Source organism: Macaca mulatta, chromosome 9 (genome assembly GCF_049350105.2).
Source record: "Macaca mulatta isolate MMU2019108-1 chromosome 9, T2T-MMU8v2.0, whole genome shotgun sequence".
NCBI lineage: Eukaryota > Metazoa > Chordata > Mammalia > Primates > Cercopithecidae > Macaca > Macaca mulatta.
In genome coordinates this window covers 32,743,788-32,762,397 of record NC_133414.1, presented here as the reverse complement: position 1 = coordinate 32,762,397, position 18,610 = coordinate 32,743,788, and the positions used below count along the sequence as shown (strand labels likewise).

Below are 18,610 nucleotides of genomic sequence, written 5' to 3'. Positions count from 1 at the left end.
AATGTATTTGACCAAATAAAACTGGGAAAAGGTCTCCAACTCCTATAGGACCAACACTGTATTTATGTTGACTACATAAAATTATCCTAATACTGACAATTTTCATTAAAATAAGAAGTCTTTATTCTGTGAAAGTCCTCAGAGTCACATGTAAAATAGGAACTCAAGGTGCTATGTGGTCCCTGTAGTATCTCAAGTTAGCTTTGGAATATTACACTAGGTATTTAACAGATGATATTTAAGACACCAGGCTTCTTTCCAGTATACATTGTTTCAGGTATATCAAAAAGGTGTAATTTATGAAGGAAATTTCTTCTTATAGAAGAATTTCCACTAATAAATGTGTAAGGGGTGGCAGATTTAAAAATTCATTCTCTTGCAAATCCTAATGACAGAATTGATTCAAAGAACAGTCAGTAACTTTTCCCACAGGAGAAAAGATTGGTAGAAAACTCTCAATAGAGAGATTGGGCTGGCACCACTGCCCAATTTTAGCATTCATAAAAGTATGACAAGCAGACATATGCTCCTTGATGTGATGCAGTATAAACAAACAGTTCATGTGTGAAGTATTCCTGCATGCCTTCCATCCTCAACACCTAAACCAAAGTCGAACCTGAAACTAATTAAGTCTTTCAAGCCAACTTTTAATTCACAGGAAATTCAGAGGCTACAGGAATAAGTTAGAAGCCAACAGAGAAATCCAGAATGGAGGACATTCTACAGGATAGTTACCCAGTTTTTTCATTAACACATGAAAGGGAAAAGGGGAGGGAAGGAGGAAGGAGGGGGTTTGGGAGTGAGTGAGGTAGACAAATGGTGGGAAAGAAAAGACCTTTTAATTATACAGCAGTCCTAACAAACAAATGCTATACAGATCTTGGTTGGATTCTGAAAGAACAATCTAAACGTAAAAATGACATTTTTCAGTCAAAAGCAGAGAAATCGAATACAGAGAGAATATGAGGTGGTTAGTAGTTAACTGTTAATTTTTTGTTGGATGTGATAAAGGTATTGTGGTTATATAAGAAAAATTCCTTCTTTTAAAGAAATGCATATGAAAGAATGTAGGAGTGAAACGACTTGAAGTCTGGGATCTACTTTAAAAATAGTCAAGGAAAAAGAAGACAGTAGATGAAGCAAGTGTGGCAAAATTTTGCTGATTGTTAACTCTAGGCCATGGGGTTTATTATACTAGTCTCTCTTAAGTGTATGTCTGAAATTTTTTACACTAAAGTTTTTTTTTTTTTTTTTTTTTTTTTTTTAATTCAAGCCTTTGGAACATCATCTATTAAGCCAGATATATTCTAGTACAAGTAAAAATGGAATTACCTACCCTACTACATAACGAACATTCACAACCAATACAAAGCAAGGATGCAAAAGATATGACAGACTGCCCTGTGTGTGACTGGCACAGATGCACCCATGCTTTAAAAGATTCATCTTAAAATTAAATTTGACTTGCACATACTATTGCTGTGTGTTTGTAGAAAGAATACATATATGTGTGTATATATGTGTGTGTGTGTATATACATATATATGGGGGGGGAAGAATTTGTTAAGTTTCAGTCCAACAACACTTTAGGAAAGAGAATATCAGAAAACGAAATAATTTGTACCCTCAAAACAAACAAACAAAAGAGATGACAGTTTATGGGGTACATTGAACCAATACAAAGAAGGTTATTTTATGTTGATACCTTCCTACCTCCATTTCTCAACAAAAGCATGCTGCCTTCTGATTTTATTAAAGCATATTACTTGGGTATGCATTCTCACAAATTATCTCATGATTCAAATGAGTCCTTCTGTAACTAACTGATACTCCCTTCTCTAAAAGAGACCAACTGGTCTCAGCTACATAATAGGAGTGTAAACTGTTACAGCCTCACTGTGCTAAACATAAAATAACAGGGTATTTTATACTTAGTAGGTACTCAGGTATTTAAGTAAATGATAGGTATATGTATCAACAGAGATATTTGGATTTATACGCTCCTCTTAAAAATGTAAATGCATTTCTACTGGGTAAAGTACATGGTAGAAATACATTTGAACTAGAAAGACTTTCTTATACCCCTTATGTACCTACCACCTGCAGATCCACCACTGTTCTAGTGGTTATCATGTATCCCCTCTTATACAAAGTATGTTACAGAGTAAGATGGGATTGTCTATTTGTCACCTTATTTTCACAACAATTAGGTTATTTTCGTTGGTCCTTGACTTTACTTTTACCGAGTTAATGATTACTTAATGATATGTAAGATTTTTTTCCCCAATACACCACAGTAAGCAAATCCTCCCAGGAAAAAAAGTTTTTCTTTATGCTAATTGAATTTTCTTATAAACTTCAGTCTTCTTTCATATCATTGCATGTTAATATTTAATATTATATATTTAACATTATATAATTATATCCTTTTCCTAAAAATGTTTGCATTCAAACTCCTTGCAAATATTTTAACATTTAAAATACAGTAATTCAAAACAGAGGTATTCTTAAATCTTCTACTAAGCCTATAAAGGGCATCTAGTTTAGCTCTCATATTTTATCTGAAAAATTATTCTAATTATGACTATGTTAGCATCTAGTAGTTCAATAATCACAGCAACTAACTTCTGATGAGTATGTATGTATGCATGTATGAGTATATACATACACATTTTTTACTCAATGTTCACTTGATGCTAAACCTATCAGAGCACAGACCTCCACGACACTAATACACAACTGGATAATACAGTGGTGCTTCAATGAGCAGATCACAAATACTCCCCTGCCTTTTGAGGAGTAGTGATTCAGTGAGAACATCTGGTAAAGCAGACGTGTGTATACATACATCCAATATATATGTATTATCCATACATCATATAATGTATATATTATATATATTTATATTATCTATTCATAATATATACATAGTATATATATGTATAATATATCTATCGTGCTTGTTTTAGTTCCTTTCCCTTAAAATGCTAGTCTGCTGTTTAATGAATTGGTAAATTATTCTGAGAACTCATGACACTATTTCAAGAACTAGAAATGCCCTCTAGTGTTGCCAACAGCAGAGTTTGTAATGACTGCTGTCATTATTCATTTATAAAAAGTTAATTCAAAGGTAAAAAAATTATTTAGTAAATGTTGAAACTTTATTTAAAAAAGGAATTTTAATCAACAAGAAAATGTCTGAAAATGAGGCACACTAAAGGAATTTCATGTTTCCCTTGTGAAGTTAAAAAACATTACACTTGACATTAATGAAAAGATCATAGAATGATGCAGAAACACTAGATAATTTATGTGGGACTATCTGAGAAGCCTTGAAATAGTACATGTAAAACTCAATTTGAAGGCATTATACAAAATAATTTTTAGAACAGAATTCTTTTACTCAGTAAATTTGGAAATTAAAACAACCCTAATGAATTCCTTTCATTTGAATTTGGAAAAGGAATATTGGATGGCCATGTGTGTATACACACGACATACATAATAAGGGTACTGAGATGCTAAGATGGCCTCATAATTTTTACAGGTTTGTATATCTAAGATAACTCTGTTTATTAGTGGCACAGCAGGAACTAGGTCTCGGATTTTGTGCTTTTAAGTATTCTTTACATGGCTCTTGTCTCCCTAGGGCCTAAGTAGAATGATAGCGTAATTCTTTTAGGCTACCACGACACTATATTAATAACTAGTGGTTTTCAATAGACAACTGTTGACTGGTTACATTATAACTAATTGTGGTCATGGGAAACCATACTTGTATTGAAATAATTTTCTCTCATTCAGCATCTTGAAATGAAAACAAAAATTTCTGTATTGCAAAAAAAAAAAAAAAAAAAGGCACTAGGTTATAAAGTATCTCTAGATGGCATCTCTAGAAAGCCTTTGAGTGACTGCTGAAATTCAGCTACAGAGGTCCCAAAGCTTAGATGAGAATTTCACAGACTTTCTTTTTTGTTTAGCAGTAATAATAAAAGCTCTTTACATACCACTCTGAAATATATATTGTATGTATTTTAAGCACCATCTGCAATTATTTCAGTTGGCACAACTTTATGAATGAAGTAGGATATTTTCAAGATGAAGAAATTATCATTATTGTTATTATTAACTAAAACAACATTTGGAGCCCTTTCTATGCACTTCAATGAAGAAATTATCATTATTGTTATTATTAACTAAAACAACATTTGGAGCCCTTTCTATGCACTTTCCATATGCTACTCTTTTAGCATTTTTATATATCAAATAATGTATTTTTTCACAAGATATATACTCTTATTATCCCCATTTTACAGGTAAGGAAACTGATGCACAGTAGAGTTATGCAGCTTTCCTAAGATTGAAAAGCTGGTAAGTGTCAGAGTTAACACTCACACCCAACCAGTATGACTCTGGAGCCCAACTTCTTAACTACTACAACTTGGTAGTTTTAAATGTAAAACTGCTCCATATAATTGTCTTAAATGACATTTATAATGTATATAATATGCATGACAGGCATTATGTGCTTGTTCTGCTCGTATTCACATTTCTTGGTATCTCAGAAACTTGCAGATCTTTCCACAGCAGTTTCTCATTTTAAATAAGCTATACAAATAATAAGACTTTTTCAGTCTCTACTAACTGTAAAGAAGGTCAGTCTAATTTTTACATCAAAATGAACAATCTCATTTCATGAGGAATATGAACGGATTAAAATTAATATACTACAGATCAATTTCAAGATATCCTTAAGAAAGGACTGCTTTGTTTTTATAATATCATAAGCCACTATACTTTATTATAATTACTTGCTTAATGTCTATGTTCCCTGCAAGACCTATGGAATCACATCAGTCTTATTTATGACTATGCCATGCCTAGTGCAATGACTGACATATAGCAGGTTGTTGGTAAGAATGTGTTGAATGAATAAATGTGATTTGCTATTCTATCTGTTAAATTTACTTAAAATTTACTAAAAATTTACTTAAAAAATAATGATCTCACTATAAATAGTAGCTCAATATTTTTCGTAATACCTATTTCACATAAAGTTTTACATATTAATAATTATCAATATCATGATTTTACAAGCTGTAACATAAATTTCCTTTAAATAATCCTTGTGACTTATACCAGCAGGAACTCCTTCTTTGTAACTTCTTTGTAACTTCTGCCAAATTTTTAAGAATGGATGTAGAAAGACACCCCATTTTATTTTCTACATTTAAGAGGTTCTTTCTCATATTGAACTAAAACATTATTTTCCTTTCCATATCTTTAAACAGTAACTTTTATTTAAATTTTTCTCATTCAAACTTCCAATTCATTTCTTCTAACACCATTGTAATTCACAACTCCTTTCTTCTGACAGTAGAAACTCCCAAATTCAAAACAAAAGGCATTATACTCCAACATACACAGCCAATCAGACATTGATTGTTTCCTATATTGAGAAGTTATATAGTTAAAAACTGACGACTATTGGTAGAATTTTGTTTTAGAAAGAAGTTATTTCAAATTCATTTCAATAAAAGAAATGCTATGTATCATCCTCCATCTGCAATATTTACATAATTATGTGTTTTAAATATCTTTTTGGGGCTAAATACCAAATTCTTCACTGGGCATCGTAAGCCCATCAAAGCCACTTAAACAGAACCAAAAAGAGCTGTCAAAGAAAAATGAATACCACGTACATTCCGAGGCACGTTACCCAGGAAGGAGTATTTCTTCAAGACACTCTGGAAGGTATGGGAAGGACATCTTTCTCCTAGCACTGACAAGGGGGACTGCCTAGTTCTCTAAGTGGAGACCTTCAAATCAGAATACTTGAACTCAGGTTGGTGACTTTGAGTATATCCAGAAAAAAGCTAAATTTGTAAGTCACTGCAGAGATGAAGCGTAAACATTCAGATATCCAAATGCTCTTTGGATTTTATTTTCCAAAACGTAATCGACATGTATGCTTCTGCGTGTGTGTATATGAAAAACATAAATGTTACATTCCCTTCTTTAAAAAAGAGATAAAGTTGACTTGATTAAGGAAAAAAGTATACTACCTTTAAAAATGTCTGCATGTAACAATTTTAAGTTCAGTTGAGGAAATCAGTGTCCCTCTTCAGGGCATTCCTTCTTGAAATCCTATAAGAACTCTCCCATAAGTGAAATTCTCACATAAGCATGCTGCTTTGACAGGGCTTTATTGTAAATTCTTAAGAAATCTAAGAAAATAGAATAGCAGCATAAAAATGTATTTCTCTATGGTTAGAATTTAGTCTTTCTAATGCCTAGCTTAGCAGATATTAATAGAATTAACTTTAAAAGTTGAAAAGCAAGTTATCAATTCACTCTAATAAATAAATGTGTAGGTTCTATGCTTTATTTATACACTAACTTTATTGTTCCTACCCTTGTAGAAACTTACGCCATTTCACAGTATTGGTTCCAGTTGCGGTGTGTAATTATACCTACACTGTAATCACCATTGGCACCGGAAGTTCAGTAACAATTAGGGAATATCTGTTTTTAACCCCACCATTTTATTCTCAGCATCTACCTAAATGGATGACACATAGTAGACAGACTATACAAATATGAATTACTAGACAGATGGACTAAAATATGAATGTTGCCATCTCAAGTACTTAGTTCACTGTAAACATTGGAATGATTACATAATGACAGATGCTGTGCTGGGTGCTTGTCACAAGAGCTCTTCCTGATATGTTTGTTATTAAGCTCTAGAAAGCAGCTAAGAACATGGCCAGATTCAATTAACATAATTTTGACATCTCTAATTGGGCATGAAAAATTACTCCAACTATGTGAATCGCAAAAATCACACATTTGACAATAGAATGGTTAATAGAATTATAATATATTATTAATATGCTAATCTTCATCAGCCATCATCTTGTTATCACAAAACTACTATGTCCATGGACGCGCTGGAATAATCTCAGATAGACAACAATCTTAAAGATTTCAAACTTGCTAAGATCCTACCTCCATTCTTGTCCAAAGTTAATGTAACTAATCATGGATCTGATTGGACACAGACGTCCAAAAAAAGGGATATGCAGGAATCAAATATATTCAGGAGAAAAATATAAATTTAAGGTCATTTGAAGCATATGAAAAAGTAACCAAATTTAGAAATTATTTTCTCAGTGGGAGTATGTGTAAGGCAGGAGGGAGATGTCTGATTCTATCACCAAAATTTGATTCTGTACCATACTATGAACAGCTACTCCACTTTGTTTTGGGTATACAGTATAAACGTCTAATCTTACAAATTCAATAGTTTCCACCAAAGTATAGCAGCAATTACACACTTTTAAAGAATTACTGTTAAACTGAATGGATTTTGTCATATATTATACTTTTTTCTTTCCTATTTTGCAATGAAAGTAAAAAACAAAACAGCATTCAACATACTACTGCAAAACTTGTCTACTTTAAGAAGCACTTATGAAACTGAACAGAAAAACTCAGTTTAGTACAAATTTTTTAAAAGTTAAACTTCAGTAAAGCAATATTTGTAATACATTATCTTAAATAACTACAATAAAACTACAAAAATTGAATTTTTAAACCACACATGAACTATATAATTGATTTTCCATACTTTTATACTATTTATAAACATTAAGTATGTAAAATCTCTTATCTATAAAACCATTCTTTGCATATATTTTATTAAAATATAAGTGACAGACATATAAAATTCAAACACTTGTCATTATGTCCTAGATTTTAAAAGTTCTAAAATTTTAATTCAAATATAATAAATTGGTAGGCTTTACACACAGACACACACACACACACACAGAATTTAAATGAAAACTCTTACCATTGACTTCCTTTTGATAGTCACTCCAATAGTCTTTCTTGATAGTGCTTTCCTATATCAAGCAGACAGTAGCCAAATCACAAAATGACATTTGGATGATCATGTCTTCAGATGGGAGTTTTCGGCCAATTGCCAGTTGAGAATTTAAACTGAAAACTAAATTACCCAAACTTTATTAAGTTGTTCCCACACCCACCAACTGATAACAGCAATAATTCTAAACTGGAAAATAAGGTGAATATGATTTACCTCCTGTTCAAAGAGTCCTAATATTATATTTGAGAAGACATGCTATATTAAAAGAATCCCATAAAATTCTAGTATCTTCTGAAAATGCTTTTAAGAAAATCTCAATCCCTCACCAAAAAGTTACCCCAATTATCCTATAACCCAAATTAATACATGATAAAGATGGTATTAGATGACATAATAAATTATAGAGTCACAAACCTAGGTTCTGTCAAGCACTGCCTTCACCTAAAAGCTAACTGTAATGTCTGGAAACACTCTGACAGTATCATCAATATTTATATTTATTAAATCATCAACTAATTGTAAAACTATATACTACAAGAAGTTAGAGGTTACACTTTAGTGTAACCCTGCCTGATCATGATACTTTTTGACAAAATTTATGGTTACCAACTTCTAATTATAGTACAAAAATGACTCAGCTCCTTTTCTGTTCCAATTTAGACTCTTTTTCTCTTGATTCTTACGGCTGCTCTTCATAGGGCCTGTCAATTATATATGATTTTCGACCATAGGCTTTATGATTATTGGGTTGTACAGTCTGTTTTGATCGTTCTTAAATATTAGACACCTTAAATTATTCCCAAATGTTAAGATATATCTCAGTGCCCTAACATAATTTGTGCTCAGCTATAAGTTGGCTCATTTCAATAGTTATTATTGACAATTCAAGTCTTTAGCAAAAATACAATCAAATAAAGCTAAACTGAAAACACGAAGGAAAGAAAAACATGTCCTTATCTTCCTTAAAAATTGTTTCTGAATTTTAACTATAAAAGATCCAAAATTAAGTGTACATAACTAGACAGCTATGTAAGACTCAGTTGAGTTATAAACATTACACACACCTCAAATTCTCATATATTCTATGTGTAATCCTTCTCTCTCTCTTTCACATACATGTGCATGTGTACACATGCATGCGTATCTATCCAACCTATTCCTGATGTTTACCTATCAATAACCTGATACCAAGGCATTATATAAGATAATATAAAGTGAATAATCGGCTTATGATTAAGAAAAATGGACTTCAGAAACAAAGCCTAGAGCTTAAACTGTTGTGTCTTTGAGTTAATAACACCGACCCCCAGTTAGATATACTAGAAACAGCATTAGTCTATTCACTCCAATAATTTAAATCCAAAAATCTCAATAGCAATAACATTTGTAAACTATTCAGAGACTAACAAAGTTCTTTCCTGGGTGCTATGAGATACAAAGGAAAGGAGTTTATAACCTAAAACATGATGGGGGAGAGTGAGTGGTACATAAAGACACAGAAATGGATAGATTTCCAAGAAAGAAGCAAGCACATTGGGGCAGTTTAATAGTTTGAATAGGTTTATCACATGTGGAACTGATCTGAGAAGACTTTATAACAAGAAGCATTTTTAAAGCAGAAAATATATAACTACGTTTTTCTTATTTAGCCTAATGAAACCCACAAAGCAAACTGTGATTAATACGGAATACAGCTATGGAAGTATTCATGTCCTCACTCTGGAAGAAGACCAAAGGTAAATTCCTTAGTCAAATGAAATTACAGAACATAGAGATATCTCCTCCATCAACCCCACACCCCCCAAAATCAGGCCTTCAGTATGGCAGAAACAATTCTAAATTGTTTATTTCAACTCTTCCCAATGATTCCAATCATAATGGCTGTAATTTAATTTTAAATCAGGAGACATAATGAAAAGTCACTATCAGATTACAAAATCATGAATTAAAAACCACAGAATGATCCTCTTGGTGTGAATAACATTGCTGATAACATATCTACACAAGAAAGCTGGTTTCATATTCCAGCAGATGATGATCATGAAGTGACTTGTGTTTTTATATAATCTTAACTATATTCTACTCATCCATTATAAGAGTTTTACAATTTGGTCAGGCATGGAGGCTTATGCCTATAATCCCAACAGTTTGTGAGATCAAAGTGGGGAAAACTGCTTGAAACCAGGAGTTCAGACAAGCCTTGGCAACAAAGCAAGACCCAGTCTCTACAAAAACATTTTTAAAAACAGTCTTGGAATTTAACACCACACACAATTTTACAAATAAAGAAACAGGTCCAGTCATGTGACATTATTTACCCAAAGTCACACAACTAGCTGGCAGCAAAATTAAAACCTCTGAAGAACCACAGATGCTCCTTTTACTACAATCAAAGAAAGAAACTGTTATACCTTAGAAAGAGATATAATTTTATTAGGAAAATTTCAACTTTTTAACCTACATACTCAGTTTCAAACATTCAGCACGTTAGCTCCAGAAATTGCAAAAAATCAATTCATAAAGTTAGGGAAAGAAAGTTGTATGATTAATTTAAATTTTATACTTCTCTTTTTATACTATTAGCTTTAAGACACACACTCAGCATTATATCCAACTCTTCAGACTAAGAATAGGGGTTTTTAAAAATATGCAAAATTTTAATCAAAATTCTCTCTAAAAAAGATAATTCCCTAGAATGTTCCATGGCATCACATCTATTTTTCTTTCACATCCTGGCACCCTTTTTCACTGAATTGGGTAACAAAGTAAGCCTGCCACATGGATAGCAGTAGAAACAGTCTTATCTTGACTGCTTCAGGTGACATAACTCATCCCAACTTTATATAAATGAGCAGCAAGAGAAGTTCAGAAAATTTGTAAACAGGATATATAAAAAGAAATATCTGCAAATCATACATTTAACAAGGGGTTAATATCTAAAATATTTAAGAAACTCAAACAACTCAATAACAAAATAACAAATCGCCCAATTTTTTAAAATGAGCAAAGAACCTGAACAGACATTTCTCAGAAGACACATGAGTAGCCAACTGGTGCAAGAAAAAATGCTCAGCATCACTAATTACTAGAGAATTACAAATTAAAACCGCAATGCAATATTACTTTATACCTGTTACAGTAGCTTTTATTAAAAAGATGAAAGGTAAATGTTGGACAGGGTGTGGAGAAAAGATAACTCTTACAAGTACATTGTTGGTGGGAATGCAAATTAGTTCAGCTATTATGGAAAATAGTATGGAGGTTTCCCCAAAAAAACTAAAAATAGAACTACTGTATGATCCAGTGATCCCAATTCTGGTTATATATCCAAAGGAACTGGAGTCAATATGTCAAAGCGATATCCGCACTCCTATGTTCATTGTTGCATTATTTACAATAGCCAGGATATGGAAACACCTAGGTGTGTATCAATGGATGAAATCAAGAAAACGGGGTACATAAACACAACAGAATACTATTCAGCATTTAAAAAGGGGAAAATTCTGTCATTTGCAACAACATGGATGAATCTGGAGGATATTATGCTAAGTGAAATAAGTCAGGCAGAGAAAGACAAATACCGTATGATCTCACTTATGTGTGGAATCTAATAAGGCTAAATTCATAGAATTCGGTAGAGAATAGAACAATGGTTACCAGAGGCTAGGGTAGGAGGGTGGTGGGGGAAGTTGATCAGGGGGTACAAAGTTTCAGATAGAGAGGAAGAATAAGTTTGAGATCTATTGCGTAGCAAGTTGACAAGAGTCAATAATAATGTGTTAAGTATTTCAAATAATAAAGTAAATTTCAAACGTCTCACTATAAAATATTACAGGTGAGGTGACAGATATGTTAATTAGCATAAGCACATCACATTGTATACATATATCAAAACATCACAATGTACCCCATGAATGTATGCAATTATGATTGGTCAATCAAAAATATTAATTTTACAAGAAAAATAAACAGGAGATTAAAAAAAGAAAGAGTTGAAACACTTTAGATTTAGTTGTAAAGATATGTCCTCCACTAACTCAATTTAGATTCCATTGTCTATTCAGAATCAGAACTTACAAGATGTTTCTAGTAAAGCACAACATGCTTGTTTGTTCAACTGGTTTCAAAAGTCAAAGCACTTACTAGGCAACACCTAAAATCATTCATCAAAACTATTTTGGACAGGCAGTGATGTTAAACAAATTACTTCCACCATACTACCACCACAGTCACCTCTTTCACTACCTACTCCACTTCCCATAGTCTATGAACTAAAAGGGTATAAAATATTCTTATCATTTATTATTAAAAAGATAAATATTTTAGCATATAAAACCAAGAATTATGCTACTAAAACAGACAATATATGCTTAATGAGTTTTACCTGAATTACATTAGATCACAAAGTAACATCTCAATACACACACAAATATTCAGAAAAAATTTAAAAAACAACACAACAAAAAATAATACAAATAAAAATCAATATAACAGCGATTTACATAGCATTTATATTATATCAGTTATAATAAGTAAGCTAGAGATGATTTAACGTACACGAGAGGATGGGTGGGTGCAGTGGCTCACGCCTGTAATCCCAACACTTTGAGAGGCCAAGGTGGGAAGATCGCTTGAGCCCAGGAGTTTAAGACTAGCCTGGGCGACACAATGAAACTCTATCTGTACAAAAAAGTTCAAAAGTTAGCTGGGCATGGTGGTGCGTGCCTGTGGTCCCAGCTACTTGGGAGGCTGAAGTGGGAGGATTGAGCCCAGGAGGTCAAGGCTGCAGTGAGCCATGATTGTACCAGTGCACGCACTCAAGACTGCATGACAGAGCAAGACCATGTCTCAATAAATAAATAAATAAATAAATAAATAAAGTACATGAGAGGATATGCATAGGTTATATGCAAATACTATGGCACAGTATTTGGATTTTGGTATCTGAGGGTGTCCCGGCACCAACCACCTGAGGATACTGAGGGATGACTATATATATAATATCATGTATTTTAGAAAGTGTAATTATTTAAAAAGTTTCCTCAATGTTCTAAGTTTTTGGGTGCATGCCTACTTTTTCACCAAGAATTGTGACAGGTTTCCTAAAAGCAAGAGCAAGTATCTATATTTAGGTCTAGTTGTTATTCTATATAGAGTTGGCATATTGCTATTTCAACTTATATAAGAACCAGTTTACATTCATATTATTCACATTACTTAAAGCAATCCTTTAGAAAGTGAGTTTAAAAACTATCAACCAAAAAAATATGCCTCATCCTTTTCATGAATTCTTGACGTATTTATAAGAAAGTTGTTTTGGTGACAAGTTACTTAATTTATATCTGCCTCAGTTTCTCCATTTGTATAATGAAGATAATAGCATATTACTACATAGGATTGCTGTGAACATTAGGTTAATAGCTGCAAACTGCCTAGAAAAGTGCAGTAAGTACATCATAAGCCTTCAAAAGCACAGCTATTACAATTATCATCATCATCACTACCATTATCACTACTACCACCACCTTCATAAGCATCTCAACTGATTCTTAGTAAAAGTGTAGAGTCCTAGGCCACACTCCTAGAGATTCTAATTCAGTATCACACCAAAGTTCGAGAATATTGTGTTAAAGAGAAAGGGGAATAAATAGCCAAGACACTACATATACCAATATCATCTTATAAATATACTAACGGGAAGCAAAATACTTTAAAACAGAAAAAGCTTGTTTTAAAAGTCCAGTAACACCTTTACTTCCTCCTCCAAAATACACACAACTTATCCCCAAAGCCAGTGGTTGCTTTCCGATGACCCTACTACTCAAGAGTAGATAGGATACAGAAATAAGTAAGAGACCCGGGCTCAACAAAGAGTTGAAGAAGCTTATACACTTCATTACTTCTTGGATAGAGAATAGCAAGCAATTTCGCACAAAAAAATTTGTGAGTAGGTCAATTATCAAATATTTGAGCACTAACTGTATGTGGAACACTAAAGGGGACTGAACTATAAGACATTAAACTTTCCTGGAATCTCATTGGGAAAATAACCTCCCACTTTCTTCCAAGGATCACTGAAGTCTTGCTCCAGCTTATAAGCTGGGAACTCAGAGAAGAGATTTTAGTTAGGGTCGATAGGAAGGCTTCATAGAAGAAAAAGATCTTTGCTAGACCTCATAATGACTAAGATTTTTATAGATAGAAATTGCATTTCAGGTCAAAGAAAACAGTGTGAGCACAAAGCAGAAACTTGGAAGTACTACAGGTATTTCAGAACAGTACATTGAGTATTTGCCAACGCTGGAAAGGATGGTTTTATTCTCTGCTCAAAAATCTAATTAGTACTTCAGGAAGATTGTTTTAGCAATGGTGTGCATCATGGGGTATGTTATGATAGTGTAACCCTGGCTTTGAAAATGGACAGAGACAGGAATCTAAAGGATTATTTAAATTATGACCAGTCGCAGTGGCTCACGCCTTCTAATCCTAGTACTTTGAGAGGCTGAGGTGGGAGGATTACTTGAGTCCAGGAGTTTGAGAGGAGCCTGTGTGACACAGCAAGACCCTGTCTTTACAAAATTCAATAAAACAAAAAGTAAAAAATAAATTAACTAATTGGCAGTGAGGACAAATTAGGTAGCAAAGACGACTTAAGTATTATGTCTGTTTTTTTCTGGAACGTCCCAGTCTGTCCTGGTATATTCAAGATGAAGGAGATGGTAGACAGTGACAGCTATAAAAAGTAAACTCAGGGCTAGTCAGAGAGAGTTTAGATTAGGGGGAAAGGACCAACCTGTGGTAGTGGTAGCAAAGGCAGAGAGCAGTTTGATCAAAGACTTGGAAGTGGGAAAGTGCAAACATTATCCTCAGGTTGATTAGCTCTGATTTGCTAGAGCCAGCAGCTTGCAACTGCCTTTTCTTTCCAATGCATCAAAATGCCCTAAAAGTGTTACTGAGGAAGAAAGTAGAGGCAAAACAGTTTAATGCATAGAATGCCTATAAATGATAGTAATCTGGAGTTTAAATTAAATATTAAATTATGTTTCCTATATTCAGTAGAGCATACAAATGTATTTCAGTACAGCTGATAATGTAAAATGTTCACAAATTTGGCCTGGCCAACAAAAATCAACAATAAAGCTTAGGTATATTCAATCTCACCCCCACTTTTTCAAAAATTTTTAACAGGCAATTTTTGTGGAATTCATTATATTACAAATATGGATCTTCTCAATCAAGTGATTCATATGACTGTTAAACAGTTCCTTAAAGATAGAGGCCATGCTTTTCTTCTTTTTTCCCTCTGGTACTACCAAAACTCAATGGTATAAGGTATGGATTTAGTATACTTACTAAATGAAAAATATCCTATAATCTGACCTGTGAATGCATTAAATAAAAGGTATGAACAGTTATAAAATTCCATAATAACAGACACGCAATTTATTAGAGCATCCATGCTGTACTGTTTCAGGTTACTGCAGCTCACTCTAATGCCACTACTGTGGCACTAGTAAATGCAAAATGGCCCTCAGAACTCTGTGAAATTTTACTTTAAGTGTATACATGGTTTCTAGGTATTTACCGTTGCATTAAAAAAATAACTCACTAATTTACGTACTCTCTGAGGATATTAATAAAATATTTCAACATGATTAGACCTGGATAAAAAACCTGTATTTTTTTGCATCTAATTTTATACTTTCAGTCTCCAAAATATTTCAGCACATTTTATTCATCTGATCCACCAAATTAACCATAATATCTTGTCACATACTATTCATTTCCGAATAATTAAAGAGAGCTTAACAGCTATCATATTTTAGGGATACTGACGCTTTAAACTTTATAGCATCATAATAAAATAGGCAAATGCCATTTCCAAAGTAGTGCGTCATTTATCTTAAAGTATAAGGAAAGGAATAGCATTTGTTAAAATACCTCCTAAACTAGATCTATTATATTTAATCCTTACAACCCTGAGAGATAGTATATACAAACCCATTTTACAGCTGTGAACTTGCTTAAGGTCCCACAGCTATTAAATTATACTGTTTTAGTTCCCTTCATGTTTGTCTAGCTCCAAGTCTAAGTTCATCCTTCTTACAATAACTACCTGGAACATTGCCAAGTACCATGTTAAAAAGAGGCTAGGGTATAAAGGGACAGGGGGAGGGGCACAGGGCAGGACTTAGTGAAGTAAAAGCAAACATTGTAAAGTCCAAGTACTTTACTCATTGAAGTGCTCTTCAAACCTATTATGAACATTCTTTCTCTTACTTTATTCACAGACACCCTTCTCTGCACACTAGTAGCTATAAGAATTAATATCAAGCTTTGAAAAAACAGACACTTTATAAAAATGCAAAGCAACAATAGCTACTGAGAATTGTTTTTGAAAGGACAAACGGCCCTATGACATACTTCAGTAGCCCTGAGGTAGTGTCTTGCTGAAGACACTGTCTTAAGAAAGTTTCATCAACAATCCAGAGTCACTATGATATTTTATAATAAGAAGGGTTGAGATTAACTATTCTAGCAATCAAAGAAGATAGGTGTTTGTTATCTGGAAATTTTACTAACTGAATGTACAATGATGCTATGAATAAAGATGAAAAAAAAATTGATTTTTCTAGAAAACTTCAGGAAGTATCTATGGTATCACTTTGTACTTTCAAACAGAATAGAGTGTACAAATGATAAACATAGTTAATAACATCAGTTAATAGTAAACATAATTAAAAGCATTATAAACATAGAGAAAAAATATTTAAAATTCCAAAAGGCATAAAGTTCTTAGTTTTAACAACAGAAAAACTATGGTTCCTGTGTTAACAGAAGCTGGCACTAAACATACCCCTTTCAAAGTCAGAACAGTATTTCAGAATGGAATTTTAGAGCCTATAGCACTTTATAAATGAAGGTGGAATTTCTGTTACTCCAATGTACTCCTTTCTTCTTTCCCTCTCTCTCCCTGCCCTTACCTCTATTATTATAACACATAAGACTTCTCATTTTACTTTAAGAAAAAAGCTATCTCATCTAGTATTAAAAGGTGAAACAACTTTGCATTTTAAATTAACATGGGGTCTTTAGGAGTTTTGAGGATTTCAATACCAAAATGCACACAGGTTGGATCTTTAAAAACTGTTACAGTAGAAGTGCCAAAACAGACATTTTGAACAAGGTTTCACAATAATTAGCACTGCAGTAGGTAATTTAACATGTGTGACCTTTTGTACAGTAACAATTCTAAAACATAACAGCCAAGAGCACAGTCATTTATTTGTTTCCTTGACTTAGGGCAAAATGACACAAGAAGACCAGTTCCACACAAAGAATTAACACAGTACTGTGCTAATATAAGTAAATAAAGTTTAGTTCAAAGAGAAACAAATAATAAAAAGTCAAAGAGAGAACTGAGCTGGCAACTGAGAAGCATAAACCATTTTGGCCTAGATTTGTTTGTAATGACTATGTGACCCAGATACTAAAATATTTGGCTAACATTCAGAAATCTAGCAACTGAAAGAAATAAGATATATGGTTGGCTGGTTAAATATTTTAGCCAAAATAACAGATTCTTAAAATCATGCATTATTATAGTATTTTCTACACAGAAAAATTTTAAACTTTAAAAATAAGTATTTCTTTTTTGCTTTGTAAATTATCCCATAAATTATACTTCACCTTTACAATCAGACAATAAGGATGACACTATTTACTACAGAGGTTATGATACAAAACACCTTTGGAGAGAAGAGCTGAAAGAAAATATACTTTTTAAAAGTAATTTATTTAAGAAATTGTATTTTCCTAAACTAGCTTGGTTCCATTTATGGTCCACATAGTTTACTGTACAGATAGGTGTCTGTTAAATGAGAAGAGAATTTTTGGAAAAAAAAAAATTATTCAACTCCAAAGCTACACAAGCTCTGCTAACGAGAGTGCTTGAAACACAGGAGACAGAGAGTAGATTGACCGGGACTTGACTTCATACTTACATGCTTGATAGGGGAAGGTGGTGTTTCATGTAGGTAAAAGACATAATACACAATCCTTAATGCACCCATGGTGGACCAAGCTAAGTGCCTATCCAAGGCTTCCTTCTTCCTAATGATCCATGATTGGATTTCTATATCCACATCTCTCCCAGTAGTCAATGTGCCTCAGGCTAAGCTGACTGTCCTGAGCTGCAAGGGTAGACCATTAATCTAATCCATTATGGTAAGCTCATCCCTTTTGCCAATGATTAGTTTAGGCATATTTAGAATTAAGCTAATTTAGGACAATAAGGAGCAAGTTAGGGGCAGGAGTGCATGAGGACTTCTCAGGGAAAAGAACATATATTACCCATGAGAATGCCAAGAGAAGTGTATTCTTCTCTCTTTGGATCTGAAGGAGGAAACACAATCCTGATTACAGCCAGCAGCCATTTGGCAACTACAGTGCTGGGATAAAGGAAATACTATGGATAAAGCATAGAGTAGATGACAAACTGAGTCCTTGAAAAAATCACTGAGCCATTGGCATAACTAATCCTAATATATGTACTTTCTTATGTGAGCCAACCAATATTCTTTTTATTTAAGCCAAATTAGACTAATTTGGAAACTAATTAGCTATTAGGAAACTAACAATTGCCAAGTTCTATTTTAATTACTTTTAGAAAACCTTAGAATTTTACCTATTCCTAGCTTTAAAAAAAAAACCATA

General features: G+C 33.0%; 1 protein-coding gene across 10 annotated transcripts in view; it reads right to left on the bottom strand.

Moving 5' to 3' along the window:
* The window catches only part of ZEB1 (zinc finger E-box binding homeobox 1), a 184,407-nt gene that overhangs the window by 126,593 nt on the left and 39,204 nt on the right, over nt 1-18,610 (bottom strand). For 2 of the 10 annotated variants that reach the window (XM_015146760.3, XM_077946171.1), the window contains exons 2-3: nt 7,859-8,014; nt 6,066-6,227 (exon numbers count right to left, since the gene is read on the bottom strand). The exons of 6 other annotated variants lie outside the window; for them this stretch is intronic. The gene's annotated coding sequence lies outside the window, so the exon portion shown is untranslated. The remainder of the gene's footprint in view (nt 1-6,065; nt 6,228-7,858; nt 8,015-18,610) is intronic. 2 more of the 10 variants (XM_028826141.2, XM_028826142.2) reach the window with 1 other exon arrangement.